The 17,520-nt window shown below is 43.0% G+C and overlaps 1 protein-coding gene across 2 annotated transcripts in view; it reads left to right on the top strand.

Moving 5' to 3' along the window:
- The window catches only part of LOC124555088 (EIN3-binding F-box protein 1-like), a 577,244-nt gene that overhangs the window by 89,945 nt on the left and 469,779 nt on the right, over positions 1-17,520 (top strand). The window lies entirely within an intron of this gene.

Genomic DNA, 17,520 nt, shown 5'->3' with positions numbered 1-17,520 from the left:
ATTATCGTTCTACGAGGGCGGTTCAGAAAGTAACCTCCGATTGGTCACAGTGCGGGTTGTGGGGGGAGTAGCGACGCCATCTGTGCGTTCACGCACTCAACAGGTCAGTCGGCATCAAGCCGTGGTCGAGTGAACGTCGTATCTGCGCTAGTTTAGTTTTTGTGGCAGTTTGAAATGTGTGCTGCAATAGAAAACCCCGCCAAATGTGAAGTGCGTGCTGTCATAAGGTTTTTTACAGCCAAAGGATATTCTGCAGCAGCTATTCATCGTGAGCTTTGTGCCGTGTACGGACCAAGAGTTATGAGTGAAGGAGTTGTCGGTGAATGGGTACGTTTATTTAAAAGTGGACGAGAAAACGTTCATGATGAAGAGAGGAGTAGTAGACCATCATTGGTGACTGACGAACTCGTTCAGACAGTTGATGCAAAAGTTCGTGAAAATCGACGTTTCTCAATGTCGGAGTTGTCTACTGGTTTTCCACAGATTTCTAAGACTCTCTTGTACGAGATAGTGACAGCAAGATTGGGTTACCGTAAGTTCTGTGCACGATGGGTGCCAAAAATTCTTACCGACCACCACAAAACTCAAAGAATGGCCTCTGCATTAGGCTTTCTGTCACGTTATGAGGACGAAGGAGAACCATTGTTAAACAGAATCGTGACCGGTGACGAAACCTGGATTAAGTACGTGAACCCTGAGACAAAAGAACAATCAAAGATGTGGGCACATTCAAATTCGCCTACCAAACCAAGAAAAGCCTCGCAAGATTTTTCTGCCAGAAAACTGATGGCAACGGTGTTTTGGGATGCCAAAGGGGTGTTGTTGGTTGAATTCATGGAACGTGGTACGACCATTAATCAAGACGTGTACTGTGAAACAATAAAAAAGTTACGACGGGCTATACAGAACAAACGCCGTGGTATGCTGACTTCCGGTATCGTTCTTTTGCACGATAACGCCCGTCCTCACTCTGCTCGCAGAACAACGGCCCTTCTTGAGTCCTTCAAGTGGGACGTTATCAACCATCCACCTTACAGCCCAGACCTGGCGCCAAGTGATTATCACCTCTTCATGCATTTGAAGAAATGGCTCGGGTCACAGCGGTTTGATGACGACGAAGAACTCAAAGATGCGGTCACAGGCTGGCTCCAGGCACAAGCGGGTGATTTTTATGCAGAAGGAATTTCAAAGCTTGTGAAGAGATACGATAAGTGCCTCAATCGCTATGGAGACTATGTAGAAAAATAGTGCAAAGATGTAGTTGTAAGATGTATGTATTAAAATATTTTTATTTAACTTGGTGTATTTTTTTAATCAACCGGAGGTTACTTTCTGAACGGCCCTCGTATATTAGAGTCTTCATCAGTATTTCCTTTTTGTAATTATCAGGGGTGATTAAAAAGTTTCTTCTCAAAGGCCGTATAGTCCAGAATCGGCACGACAATTAGGCAAAATCGCCGTAAACATTGAGGTAATCATCCCATTGACGTACCAGGTTCAAGATACCCGTTTGATAAAACACCGCGTGCTGCTGCGCAAAAAAGTTCGTAACTACCTGCTGCACATCCTCGTCCGACACGAATCGTCGACACTTCAAGGCCTTTTTTAAGGGACCCAAGGCGTGATACTCGCATGGAAGGGATTAGGACTATAGGGTGTGTGTTCAAGTGGCTCCGACTTAAGTTGGCGTGACTTCTGCGTTACGACACCTGTGGTATGGGGACGTCAGTTATCACGAAGCAGCAGCACCCCTTCTTGCACACAATTTCACAACGGTGATTTTCGACAGACATGCTGCCGCAGACATACTCTTCATTATCATATGGATGTCTACCAGTGTTTGTCCTTCGGCAGCCAAGAAAAGAATAGCAGCACGTTGGTCCTGTTGGATGATTTGGTAATAACATCGCCATACTTCACGTTTTCTCATTTACCGCTCGCAAATCGGAAAGACACGAATTCCATACTGATCCGTTGCCTATATGTCGGTGCTTAAATACCCCTATACGCTGCACCAACGCCGTCAAAGGGAAAGTTTTTGATCGGACTGTACATAAAGGACACTGAGCAAAATTTTATTCTCGCTCATTAATTCGTGAGGCAGATTTTTCTTTCTTATCAATGGAATCTGCATTGAAATAACACTGCTTCAATTTCTCCAGTACCGCAAAGACGGCGACATTTAATGAAGTGGGTGGTATGTTGTTACAAGGAACGGGTGACGTGTTGTGAGGGAAAAAAAAAAAAATCTTCGCTGCGCTGAGAGGCATTCTCACACAGCTCATTAGGCTGAGTGCTAGCGGTCAACTTCAGGCCTCCGCGTTGAATTTGCAGCCCGTAAACATTTTTAACACTCCTAATCATTTATCTTTGGACTCTTCCCGTCTCTGCCGACTGTATCTTACATTTACGCTTCTCTGCACGCAGTCACAAAGTGGTAGCCCAATATTATGAAACAACGAAAAACGAGCTTCGTGCCCCATAAACGAGGAGTTCTGCGAGTATCGGATTTCACAATCTACTTTAATCTACGTTTGAAGCTACATCTCAGTATATTGACAGTACTATTATTGAGACAACAATCTGCAATTATAGTCGACGAAACGGATAGTTCCTTGAAAAGCGATTACAAGGTGAATATCAACAACAGTAAAACCAGGGTAATGGAATACAGCCGAATTAAATCTTCTGAGAGAGTTGCATCAGGAAATGAGACATAAACATAGTTGAGGTTTGCTATTTAGACAGCAAAATGACTGACGATGCTGGAAGTAGAGAGGATGTAAACTGTAGATCCGTAATAGCAAGAAATGCATTTCGGAAAAAGAGAGATTTATTAACGCAGATATAAATTTGAGGGTTAAGAAGTCTCTTCTAAGGGTATTTATCTGGAGTGTAGCCCTAGGTATAAATCTGGAATTATTTTTTTAAATTTTGTGGTAAGTTTCTATGGGACCAAACTGCTGAGGTCATCGGTCCCTAGGCTTACACACTACTTAATCTAACTTAAACTAACTTACGCTAAGGACAACACACACACCCATGCCCGAGGGAGGACTCGAACCTCCGACGGGGGTACCGCTCGAACCGTGACAATACGACCAAGACCGCGCGGCTACCCCGCTCGGCTATTTATCTGGAGTGTAGCCTCGTACGGAAGTGAAACTTACACAATAAGCAGAACATACAAGACGAGAATAGGAGCTTTTCAAATGTGATATTACAGAATCATGGTGAAGAATAGATGGGTAGATAGGATAATTAATGAGGAGCTACTGAACAGAATTGGAATGAAACGCAATCTATGGCACAAAGGAAGAGATTGGTTGACAAGAACATTCTAAAGTATCAAAGAATTTGGTATTGGAAGGAAGCGCGAGAGGTTAAAATTTTAGAGGGAAACAAAGGTTTGGCTATGGTTAGCAGGTTGCAGTAGCTACGCAAAGATGAAGAGGCTCGCGCAGGATAGACGAAGTTGGAGTGCTGTATCAAACCACGCCCGCTGCATGAACTGTGCAATATCCCGACTTGTGGGACATTCAGATGTGGCAGTGGCCCGATGTTCGACCGCTTGGGAACATGAGGGCAGGGATACATGTCGTCAAGGTTCCAGGTCGACCACGCTTGACCACCACAGGGGTGCTCCAAGCCCATCGTAATCTCTTCACATCTAAGCGCGCCATCCCAAAACGTGTAATGCGCTCCCTGCAACCTACTACGTCATTCTGCATCATTAGTCGGATACCAGTAGGGAACTGCATAATATGTGTAAAACAAAGCATAGAGCTAGAGAGTTGGTAAATGAAACGTGTTTGGCTGTCAAGAGAGCAATGCGCAAAGCCTTCGATGACTAACGTAGTAGAAAAAAAAATGGCTCTGAGCACTATGGGACTCAACTGCTGTGGTCATAAGTCCCCTAGAACTTAGAACTACTTAAACCTAACTAACCTAAGGACAGCACACAACACCCAGCCATCACGAGGCAGAGAAAATCCCTGACCCCGCCGGGAATCGAACCCGGGAACCCGGGCGTGGGAAGCAAGAACGCTACCGCACGACCACGAGATGCGGGCTAACGTAGTAGAATATAGTCAAATGATTTTTCACAACACATAAGAAATTCCGGCCGTATATAAACACTGTTAGTGGCACCGAAGTTAACGTCCAGTCACTCTTGGATGAGAAAGGAACAGAAATTCACGGCAGCAAATCAAAAATAGCAATGCATTACTCCGTTTTCAAATATTGCTTTACAAAGAAAAGCCCAGAAGAACTGCCTCAATTTTACTCTCGTACAACTCAAAAACTGAATGAAAAGAATGTTAGTGCCAGTGACGTTGAGAAAAAGCTGAAATCATTAATCAGGGTGGATGCCATTAGAACCGTTGTGCTCCACGACTGTGATTTAATCCAGAACAGGGAGGAAGTCTGCAATCAGTCGCAGTTCAATCTGTACTTTAAGGCAGATCTAGATTTCAGCTACAGAATAGCTATCACCAGTGCTAAAAATACAAGAAGTACAGGGCTATTACAAATGATTGAAGCGATTTCATAAATTCACTGTAGCTCCATTCATTGACGTACGGTCACGACACACTACAGATACGTAGAAAAACTCATAAAGTTTTGTTCGGCTGAAGCCGCACTTCAGGTTTCTGCCGCCAGAACGCTCGAGAGCGCAGTGAGGCAAAATGGCGACAGGAGCCGAGAAAGAGTGTGTCGTGCTTGAAATGCACTCACATCAGTCAGTCATAACAGTGCAACGACATTTCAGGACGAAGTTCAACAAAGATCCACCAACTGCTTACTCCATTCGGCGATTTTATGCGCAGTTCAAAGCTTCTGGATGCCTCTGTAAGCGGAAATCAACGGGTCGGCCTGCAGTGAGCGAAGAAACGGTTGAACGCGTGTATCTGGACATGCTGGAAAACTGGCTCATGCCACAACTGGAGACCGACAGCACCGACTTCATCTTTCAAGAGGATGGCGCTCCACCGCACTTCCATCATGATGTTCCGCATTTCTTAAACAGAAGATTGGAAAACCGATGGATCGGTCGTGGTGGAGATCATGATCAGCAATTCATGTCATGGCCTCCACGCTCTCCCGACTTAACCCCATGCGATTTCTTTCTGTGGGGTTATGTGGAAGATTCAGTGTTTAAACCTCCTCTACCAAGAAACGTGCCAGAACTGCGAGCTCCCATCAACGATGGTTTCGAACTCATTGATGGGGACATGCTGCGCCGAGTGTGGGAGGAACTTGATAATCGGCTTGATGTCTGCCTAATCACTAAAGGGGCACATATCGAACATTTGTAAATGCCTAAAAAAACTTTTTGAGTTTTTGTATGTGTGTGCAAAGCATTGTGAAAATATCTCAAATAATAAAGTTATTGTAGAGCTGTGAAATCGCTTCAATAATTTGTAATAACCCTGTACATAGGAATCAGACAGGGAATGGTATAAAATGAGATCAGTATCACAGTATACAGAACTGGAGACTCTATAGTAAATAACATACCGTCTGAAGAGAGTCATGTAGCCTCAACAGGCTTATAACTGCACATGTTATTACACGACCTTAGCGTGCACATAGTTTAATTCAAACTGAGGCTGCTGTTTACACATCTGTACAGCCAGTCACAGTGCACTTTATAGAAGATGAGATGAATAGCACCCTCAATACCACTGACAACTGATATATACGAATAACCAATAGTTAAAACAAATTTTGTTATACTGCTACCCCGGGTGGCCATCGTCGGTCACTATGGCGGCGACCTGAGGAGAGTTCCATTCTTCCAATGTCTCGGTGAGGCAAAGGGAATCTTACCGCCATTTTTCAACAGGACAAGGACCATCTACCCATGGCACGTGTCTCTATGAAGTGTCTGCTTGATGTTGAATTACTCGGGTGGTCAGCAACCTCTCTAAATCTCCAATAGATCAAGTGTGGAACCAGCTAGGTTGTCGGCTTGGTCCCAGCGCCAGCATGCAGGATATCAATGACCAGTTCAGCTTACCTCAGGAAAGGATATATCGGCTTTATGATACCCAGCCCAACGTCAGTGTATATATCCTCTCCAAACGCGGTGCAGCGCCATATTGTAAAGTGGGCTCATGTTACCAAGTTCTTTGTAAATTTGTTTTCGATACTACAGACATTGAAATACAGTCTCATACCCTCTCAACCCGCGAAGTTTCATTTCGTCTCGTTCTCTGCTTCTGAGACCTTCACACTCTTTATTAGGCAGTGCATATACATTCAAGAGCCAAAGAAATTGATACACCTGACTCCGAGAACACCAGATATGCCGCAACACGACGTGGCATGAACTCGATTAATGTCTGAAGAAGTGTCGGAGGGAACTGACATCATGAATCCTGCAGGACTGTCCATAAATCCGTGATATTATGGGATGGAGATCTCTTCTGAACAGTATGTTGCGAGGCGTCACAGACTGGCTCAATAATAGTAATTTATGGGGCGTTTGGTGACCATCGGAAGTGTTTAAACTCAAAAGAGTGTTCCTGTAGCTGCTCTGTACCAATTATGGTCGTAGTGTGTGTCGCATTGCCCTGCTAGAATTGCCCAAGCCCCTCAAAATGCACAATGGACATGAATGGATGGAGGTGAGCACACAGGATGTTTACGTACGTGTCACCAGTCCGATATCACTCCAACTGCACACGCCCCATGCCATTCCAGGTCCTCCACCCGCTTGAATAGTCCCCAGCAGAAATGCAGGTCCATGGAGTAATGATGTTGTCTCCGTACCCGTACACGTCCATCCGCTCGATACAATTTGAAACGAGACTCGTCCGACCAGGCAACATGTTTCCAGTCATCAACAGTCCAATGTCGGTGTTGACGAGCCCAGGCGAGGCGTAAAGCTTTGTGTCGTGCAGTCATAAAAGGTAAACGAGTGATCCTTCGGCTCCGAAAGCCCATATCGATTATGTTTCTTTGACACTTGTTAATGGCCCAGCACAGAAATCTGCAGCAATTTGCGGAAGGCTTGTACTTCTGTCATGTCGAACGATTACTTCAGTCGTCGTTGCTCCCGTTCTTTCAGGTTCCTTTTTCGGCCGCAGCGGTGCCGGACATTTGATGTTTTACCGGATTCCTGATATTCATGGTACTCTCGCGGAGATGCTATGTCCCATCGCTCATGCGCCGACTATAACACCACGTTCAAACTCACTGAAATCTTGATAATCTGCCATATCAGCAGCAGTAACCGATCTAACAACTGCGCCAGACACTTGTTGTCTTGTATAGGCGTTGCCGACCTGTTTCCATATCTCTGTATTGGAATACGCATGCCAATACCACTTTCTTTGGAGCTTCAGTGTGTATTAATGATGCAATGGTCCTGGATTCTTAGCGTTTGTTTTTCTTAACGCTTTGGTTAGGAGTGCGGTTGGGGGGGGGGGGGGGGGGCGTGAGGGAGAGGCGGGCTACGCGATGGATCGCTTACAGATCGTCGACGTATTGTACACATTCGCGGAACTCCCCCCCCCCCCCCCCCCCAAGAGGCCAGAATATTGGGGCGGGCATCAGTGGGCTACAAGCCATGGAACGGTGCTTACTGCAAGGCGAAGCGAGAATGGGTGCCAAAAACTATTAAAAAAAACCAGAGATAATTGGAGGAATGTATCAACGATTACAGTAGAAGTTCATATGGTTCAAATGGCTCTGGGCACTATGGGACTTAACTTCTGAGGTCATCAGTCCCCTAGAACTTAGAACTACGTAAACCTAACTAACCAAAGGACATCACACACATCCATGCCCGAGGCAGGATTCGAACCTGTGACCGTAGCGAGTATCGTTCTAATCTTACGCATTAGTAACGTTTGATTAATGAATGAAATTGTAATGAATCACACGGTGTAATTGAATGTTCACACTGTGACGTCCTGGTCATGATAATTATATGAATATTAATGGAACTGTCGTATTTTTAGCAATCACCCTTTAAGTTGCGCGTCGGCTGCTTCATACAGGGGCCAATCTAGATTAATACATATACTCAGGCGCAAAATATTTCTACCAGAATAACGATGTTATATACATCATCCGTCCAAAATATTCCAAGACTGCCGGCCGGTGTGGCCGTGCGGTTCTAGGCGCTTCAGTCCGGAACCGCGTGACCGCTACGGTCGCAGGTTCGCATCCTGCCTCGAGCATGGATATATGTGATGTCCTTAGGTTAGTTAGATTTAAGTAGTTCTAAGTTCTTGGGGACTGATGACCACAGATGTTAAGTCCCATAGTGCTCAGAGCCATATTTCGAGACTACTTTTCTTCCTGACGTATAAGCGACATCATCACAGTAACCACTGTGGCAGCTTTAACGAAAAACTGTGAACAGACGAGCATTTGATTAAGTCGTTGTGAGCAGGCGGTGTTAAGTAGTGGCCGGCCGAAGTGGCCGTGCGGTTAAAGGCGCTGCAGTCTGGAACCGCAAGACCGCTACGGTCGCAGGTTCGAATCCTGCCTCGGACATGGATGTTTGTGATGTCCTTAGGTTAGTTAGGTTTAACTAGTTCTAAGTTCTAGGGGACTAATGATCTCAGCAGTTGAGTCCCATAGTGCTCAGAGCCATTTGAACCATTTGTTAAGTAGTGTACGTGCGGTCTAAGTGTGTCAACAGTGTTGTGTCACAAATCACAATAGTGTAACGTCTGTAAATTAAGTGTTCAGTACATAATATAGAATGTTTTGAAGAAGAGAAGTGTGTGAAAAGTTTGTCCCGCACACCTTGACTCTCGAGTAAGAGCAACAACCCATGGACGCCTGCCGCTACTTGATTTAAATGCAAAACGCAGACAGTTATGTGCTATAAAGAATCGTCACGGGTGACGAGATTTATTGTTATCAATACCAACCTACCCTCAAAACAACAAAGAGCAGAAACTCATATACGGTGTCAACGCTCTAACGACATAACCGACATTCAAGGCAATGTGCTGCGCGAGTTGAACAGCATCCCGAAGAAGGACATTTCTGAGAGTTTCACATGGTTGTATGAACATACTGTAGGTTATGCTCATGTGGGGGGAGACTAAGTAAAACAGTTGAAACATTAAAACCATCTTCTTAATTTTCCTCTACTTTGTATTAATCCAGTCTCAATTTATTTTTTTTTTTTTTTTTTTTTTTTTTTTTTTTTTTTTTTTTTTTTTTTTTTTTGACTCGCCGGTACTGTCCAGTATTGAAATTGTGAGAGGTTTTCTGCACTGGGAGGCCTATACTGGCTGTAACAATCTGCCGTAGTCGACGGCGACCGCTGTCATCAAGCCGTCTTTGCCTCTGCAGTAACTGTTTTTCACGAATCCAGGTGCTCACGTTTCACCACTGGCGCATTTCACCACTTCCCGGGGACTCGGGGTCTAAATTGATATCACGTGTATTACCTGTCCTGGTTTAGAATGAGACGCAATACGTCTAACCGACAATTTGCCGTGGCGGAAATAGCATTTTTTTTATTTTTCATTTTCTTTTATTTGTTTATTTTTTTAACACTGCAGCTACGCTGGTGTGCAGAACTTAATGACGAAAGTAACTTTCTTATGATGTGTCACTGCCAAGTGACATAGCTCGAATGAAACTTGGACCACAAACAGTAAGAACTGCAGTCTAGCACAGAAGGTAACGCAAAGAAATACGCAATGGCACGAACGGAAATGACATTTTTATTCAAAGACAATAATTACACTGAAGTCATCGCGATTCGTGATGGGCCCCGGGATACTACAAAAGGCTGGACGTAGTTCTAGGCAACGGCCTTGCAGCAGTGGATACACCGGTTCCCGTGAGATCACCGAAGTTATGCACCGTCGGGCGTGGCCGGCACTTGGATGGGTGACCATGCAGCTGCCATGCGTTGTTGCCATTTTTCTGGGTGCAATCAGCCTCGTGATGCCAATTGAGGAGCTACTCGGGCGAATAGTAGCGGCTCCGGTCAAAGAAAACCATCATAACGACCGGTAGTGCAGTGTGCCCCTCCCATCCGCATCATCAAATGAGGATGACACGGCGGTCGGATGGTCCCCATCGGCCACTTGTGGCCTGAAGATGGAGGCTTATGGACATGGTTGTAATTAAAGTATGTGTTAACCACGGATGGCAATGAATGCTCTGTAATGCGCTGGCCACAAGATTGGTAAGGAGTTCTTGTGGTAGGGCGTTCCATTCCTCCACCAGCGCGATTAATAATTGCTGAATGGCTGTTGGTGCATGTAGACGTACTGCAAGAAGTCTTCCCACCACGTTGCACACGTGCTCAGTGGAACTGAAGCCGCCGTCAGGTCAGTCCATTCACCAAATATCCTCTCGTTCCTAGAGCTTCTCCATCACAGCTGTTCGCTGCGATCGCGCATTATAATCCATAAAAAGGAAACCAGGGCCGAGTGCACCCCTGAGAATGGGGAAGAAGTCCAGTGCCACAATAGCGTTGACCGGGGAATGTACCGTGTCCAAACGGCTGGAGGTCAGTACGTCCACGCAACATTATGACTCCCCACACCGTAATCACTGGACCTCCAAAACGATCATGTTGAACCACATTCCTGAGTGAACTACGTGTTGCCACCTCTCTCCATATGAGGGTTCGTAATGCAACCAGGAATACTAGATTAGATTAATTATTCATTCCATAGACCCACAAAACAGGGGATCCTCCTGGGTGTGGAACATGTCAGATAAACACATTACAAAAATGAAATTATAAAAACCTGAGTTTCATTAATTTTAATGATCCTCAGTCAATAAACAGTAAAATTATGTACATGAATTAAAATTAAACTTCTAATATTTACAGGTTTAATAGTTACATCTGTTTTCACTAAATCCATCATTCACACAGTAGTTAGTTACTTGGCTATTACAACCAAGTATTGTCAAAAATTAAATTATTCATTTCAATGATCCTTAGTTAAGAACAGTCAAATTACGTACAAGATTTAAAATTAAACTTCCACTACTTACAGACTTAAGACTTAGATCTGTTTTCCATACATCCATCATGCACACAGTAGGTAATTACTTGGCTGTTACAACCAAGTATTGTCAAAACTTAAAGTATAATAAATTTTCATTAAAATTTTCTACTGCACTTGTTGAGAAATTCATCGATGGAATAGAAGGAGTTGGCCACCAAAAATTCTTTTAAATTACGTTTAAATTGTGCCTTGTCTGAAAGTAAACTCTTAACGGTTGCTGGTTACTTATTGAAAATATGCATTGCTGAATACTGGACTCCTTTCTGGGCAAGAGTAAGTGATTTTAAATCTTTATGTATATTGTTCTTATTCCTAGTCTTGATACTGTGTACTACGCAGTTAGTTGGAAAAAGATATGTGCTATTTACAACAAATTTCATTAAGGAATAAATAAACTGAGAAGCTGTGGTTAGTATGCCCAGTTCTTTGAATAGGTTTCGAGATGATGTTCTTCGATTTACACTACACATTACTCTTATTATACGCTTCTGTACTCTAAAACATTTTTCTCGGTTTGTGGAGTTACCCCAAAATATGATACCATATGGCATAATGGAATGAAAATAAGCAAAATACACCAGTTTTTTATATTTATATCTCCTATGTCTGACATCATTCGCATTGCAAACACAGACTTGTTTAGGCTCTTTAGCAGTTCGTTAGTATGTCGCTCCTGACTGAATTTATTATCAAGTTGTAATCCCAAGAATTTTACACTCCCAACTTCTCCTATTTCCATGCCATCATATTTTATACACACACTAGAAAGAAATCTCCTGGAAGTTCTGAACTGTCTAACATTATCGTTTTAGTGCTCCAGATATTATGTTTCGGGGAGGTATAACGTTGCGTATTGACCTCCAAATCTTTGAAAAAGATACACTTTTTTATATGTGAAGTCTTCACGGGTTGTCAGCGTCTCCATCATCTTCAGATGGAGACGCATTTCATCGAAACGTTGTTACGAGACGGCGACGCTACTCGGCTGACAACCAGTGAAGACTTCATATATGAAATTCGCCGAGAAAGCCTGCACTCACGTATAAAGGTACACTTGCCTGTACGCGTTATTGTCGCAATGTACTCCTTACGCATACGCGTCCTTTCAGGTGTATATTCGGCTCGTCTTCCTTTTTATGGATGACAATGCACGACCGCATCGAACAGCGCAATGCACCAGTGATCATCGAACAGTTGTCTACCAAGCTGGTGCAACAATGGGACGCCCTACCGCAAGAAATCGTTACCAGCCCTGCAGAGCACGCACGGTGGAATATCTCAGTGTGGGCTTGAAAGCTTATAATCTGGAATTGAGGGTAAAGGGCGTAATTATCTTGTTTAGAAAGGTAGCACTAGGCCGAGAACAGCGGAGTGTTTTGTTGTCATTCTTGTATGATATTTCTACAGCTAGAGTGTCAGTGGTTGTAATTAGTGCTTCAGACGTCTGCACTACCGCTTTTGTTATTAGAGTGCAGCAATCCGCTTTAAGAAGCGTGGGATGTGTTTTTTCTGGAACCGAGCCAGTGGCCTTCCTGTTTCAAATACCCGTGCTGTTTATAAACACCAGCGTCTATTTCTAAGCGTCGTACTCAGTACCTCTTTCATTGCGTACCCTGTAGCTATTATTTGGTTTGACAATTCTTTTAATTATGAATATCGTGATTAAATGTGGATCCAAGGTTCTCACATAAGTAAAACTCAATCAAACTCATTTTCCTCCAAAGTACACCTCTTTCAACATCAGAGCTTTATAAAACACATATAGAAAACTAGATTTTTCACTGAAGCGTCCTTACAAATTACAAATGTGTGCCGGACAGGAACTCTAACGCAGATCCTCTCTTTTGAGGGCACCTTCTCCGGGGGCCTCCTTCCTCTCTCTTACAGCCCAGACTTGCACTGTCTATTCCGCAGTTGTCTCCTGTAAAGAGAAACGGTCTCAACGTTGACAAACTTTCTCCGATTTAACATCTTCTTTGTCAGTATTCTATGCAATAACTGTTGTCAGTAAAGAGAAACGGTGTTAACGCAAACAATGATCTTTTTGGACTCACAGTCTTCATTAATTGGCCTCTATGCTACAATTCTTATCAAGCAAAATAGAACGGTGTTATCGTAAACAAAATCTCCTTGGACATCTTGCCGCATAAATGAAGAGAAAGAAAGCGCGGATACAGGGAATAACCGAGCATGAACATATTTGTGAATTTACTTTATTTGTAAATAAATGTTACTCTTTGCTATTTATTCTATTCTGTTTAAAATTCTTGTATCTGGTTGTTACTATACTATGGAATATTGTCTATTCCAGTAGTACAAACCGGTGTTCAGCTTGAGTTTAATATTTTTTCTTAATGTGGCATTGTTACTATTACGAACCTACTTAATGGGTTTTGTACTTCGGATATTGTATTAACGTGCTGTGCTCTGTTGTTAAATATTGCCAATAAAAGTCCAGAGTAAGATCTCCTCTTTTGATTATGACGTAATTCGTGTAAATGGATAATAGCCGGTGGTACTCACCTCATTTCTATTTTGGTAATAAGTGTTCCCTGCTCCAAAGTTTATAGACAGGGGACCCTGAAAATAGCCGTGTGCCAAATTTATTTTAGTCAGGAGATGTTTGAGATTACCTAGTTGCTCCTGCTTCTCTGCCTTAGGTATTTGCCTAGAAGTGACTGTTCTTTAGCACTACCCAGAGGACACGTGTGACTTTAGGAATGTCACGGACGCGAACATGTTGTCTGGTAGTAATATCTTATTTGAGGTGCATCTATTTCCTTCTGTTTTAGTTATAATGGCCTCTTTTTCCCTAGTCCACCGCCATATTTCCGGTATTCACAACATGTAAACCTATGCGCTACAGTATCTTCTATATTAATGTTAGAGTACACAGAGATAAGGAATAAATCTTAGTTGTTAGTGATTTTCTATGCCACAGTAAGTGCACGTCTGAGCTGATTAGTGAATTGTGCAACTTTTTTCACAATTTTTTTCAATTTACATGTTTGTGATCGCTTTCGATTTTACAGACGTTCTCCTTTTGCATTTCATTGTGTATCCTTCTAGTTGTGATTTTGTATCTGTGTGTTTCTTCGTGTAGTTGCTCCGCAGAAAAAACGTTCCGGTAATGCTGAAATTGCTTGCTTTTGTAGCCGAATTTAACTTGAGATTCCCTTCTTTGTGGTTGTATTTCGAATTTAGTGACACTTGGATTTCTCATGTTACGATGTATTAACATATTGCGAAGGAAAATCGTCAAGAATTTCTATTTTATGTCTACTAATTTCAAAACTTATCTTTCGTAGTCATTTTCTGAAATTTAAATAGCTGTCCTATCTGCACATTTCTTGGTGACTTCGATCTCTAATATTTTCATTTTTTCGCAGGGCTGGGTGTATTCCATTGATAACAGTTCTGCATCGGGGCCGACATTCATCAGTTTCGATTTACGATTATTTACCTTCGTGGTTGAAACGCTTGAGTAACAAGTTACGGGTTCTCCAATATTTTCTGTGTCCTTATTTTTGGTGATTATAATATTTACATCATCCGCTAATTTCTCGTCATAGAATTTTATTTCATTGGTCTCCTGACAGCGGACAACAATGATACAAATGCGAAAGCAAACAATACTGTAGACGGGGGTTGGAGGGGGAGCGGAGGCATTCTTGTCACACTGATCTCATTTTTGGTGGTCTGATTTGGATTCAGTTGAATAAGGCCTTGGAAACCCGCCATTAATCACCGTTTGCATTGTGTTATAGAATGTGTCACACATCCCTCTTCTTTTTGAAGTTTTATTTAGGTGTTAGTGGTTAACAAGATCAGAACCCTTGTAAAAATATCATGAAGTAATGACCACTTTCACAACGCTTAACACTGCTAAGTTGTCCCCGAGGTTCGTTATTATGCTCAGCATAGATCTACCCGTGGCTATGTAAGTTTGGTATGTGCATAGAATTTTGCCGGCCGGAGTGGCCGTGCGGTTCTAGGCGCTACAGTCTGGAACCGCGAGACCGCTACGGTTGCAGGTTCGAATCCTGCCTCGGGCGTGGAAGTGTGTGATGTCCTTAGGTTAGTTAGGTTTAAGTAGTTCTAAGTTCTAGGGGACTGATGACCACAGCAGTTGAGTCCCATAGTGCTCAGAGCCATTTGAACCATTTTAGAATACTCCTAGTCTTCTCTACCAGCAGAGAAAGGCGCGCGAAGAATATTGCTTTACCATTGGTCAGTTTACTCAACAGCCCATAGCAAAACAACACTCTCCCGCGTCAGTCCGCGCTTTTCATCCATAAACAATCGCAAAATAGTAAACCTCACGACTGCACTTTTTACCGACGTAATTATCTAATATACTGAAGTTTTGCTTATGCATAAGGTTATTTACTGTTGTTATTTATACCTGAATTTACTTTCCCTTTACCATAAACTTACTTTACAAATCTATTCTACATAAATCCCCTTGGTCCATATCCATACTTCTTCGAAATGTTCCCACACTATATCCTACTACATAACTCGTTAAACAATTATCTCCATATTAACCTTAAACCACACTCACGCGTCATTCATACTGCTAAAATACATTTATAACATTTTGCCTACACAAAAAGACATAATAACACTTTATGAAAATGCTAGAACAGTTTATGAAAAACATTCTATTACTTTATTGCACTCTAGCGGGCACAATCGAAACTAAAATCACAGTCCCCCTGTCCACTATTGTCCTCTATCGGCTGATGCATAAACTACGTGCTCGTCCAGTCTCGCGTCACCATCTGTCACTATCCAGCTTTGAGACACATCTCCCACTTAATCGCCTCCAAGGCAGGATCGTTATATGGCGCTGCACCTCAATCTGGTTGAATATACCGTCTTCCGATTTGATTGATTTAACGTGTAACAGCACTCAAATGAATAACCTCACACTTTTCATTACTTTGGGACAATTGCCAATTTTCTCGCCATACATATCTTTTCTAAATCGATTCGCAATTGTTTTTAAACTTATGGTGACTTTACTAGGCGGTAAACAACCAAACGCTGCTGCTCTCGAGTAGCACGTGGAAAAATTAACACCTAAATCTTCACGTCAGAGCTCCTATTTCTCTTATTTTGTTACAATGGTCTTTCAGCCCTATGAAGACGTGTGTCAACAACGGAAGAGAAAGATGGTATTCGGAATTTCTTAAAAACATCTCGCCGCAACGAAAAACGCCTTTGTGCTAATTCTTTTCACTATTTCCCGATAATAGAAAACGAGCTATCTTTGTCTGAACTTTTTCGATGCCCTCTACCCATTCTATTTGGTACGCGTCCCACTGCACGCAGAAATACTCCAGAAGAGGTCGGACAAGCGTAGTGTAGGCAGTCTATTCAATAAATGTGTTGCATATTCTAAGTGTTCCTCCAATGAAATGCAGTCTTTGTAGCGGAACGGTGGAGAAATAGTCTGAAAGTGGTTAAAAGAACCTTCTGCCTGGCGCTTAGGTGTGAAATGTAGTGTAGTCGTGTAGATATAGATTAGCAAAATTAACAAAAAATGGTGAGCATTAATTTTTTGTGTCTCGTATTGACACTGGTGCACCCGAGCTGCTGGTCATTGAGGCGGTTTGCTGGTGGTTTTGTATGCAGGCTACAGCGAGAGATTGCGCGCAACTGCGGCGCCTCTTTGACCGGCGGCGTGGAAGCTGAAGGCGCTGCCTCAAATAGCCCCCTCCATCGGCAGCGGCCAATAAACCGACGCGTCCGCACCAACAAGTCACTGTCGCCGCTACCGCTTCCAAGATCACTTTTCTCTGCTGGTCGAGTCTCTAAACTTCGCGAACATGCACAGTTTCTGAACTGAGAATTTTACAAGTACGAGGGCTATCCACAAAGTACATTACGTTTTGGAATTAAAAATATATAAAGTATTGGAAATTTTTTTATTATATACAGATGAAAGCCACACTTAAATACTACTTTTCTACATAGTTGCCATTTAAATTAAGGCACTTATCGTAGCGATGGATGAGCTTGGAAATTCTTTCGTCGTAAAATTCGGCCGCCTGCGCCTTCAACCACGTGGTTACCTCTTTTGGGACAGAAAAGATGTGATTTTTGTGGATTTTCTGGAAAGAGGCACTACAATAAACTCTCAAAGGTATTGCCAAACTCTGCACAACCTCAGAAGAGCAACACAAAACAAGCGCAGGGGGAAGTTGGGCTCAAAGATCTTGCTGATTCACGACAACGCCCGGGTCCACACGGCAAATGCCACTCGTTAAGTTCTCGAATCTTTTAAGTGGAAGTTTAAGTGGAAGCAGGATGGCCTCGCGGTTAGAGGCGCCATGTCACTCATTGCTCGGTCCCTCCCCCCTGAGGTTTGAGTCCTCCCTCGGGCATGGGTGTGTGTGTTATTCTTAGCATAAGTTAGTTTAAGTAGTGTGTAAGTCTAGGGACCGGTGACCTGAGAAGTTTGGTCCCAGAGGAATTTACACACATTTGAACATTTTTTTCT

Source organism: Schistocerca americana, chromosome X (assembly GCF_021461395.2).
Source record: "Schistocerca americana isolate TAMUIC-IGC-003095 chromosome X, iqSchAmer2.1, whole genome shotgun sequence".
NCBI lineage: Eukaryota > Metazoa > Arthropoda > Insecta > Orthoptera > Acrididae > Schistocerca > Schistocerca americana.
Note: the sequence above shows the minus strand (reverse complement) of the source record. Positions and strands in the feature narration are given on the sequence as shown.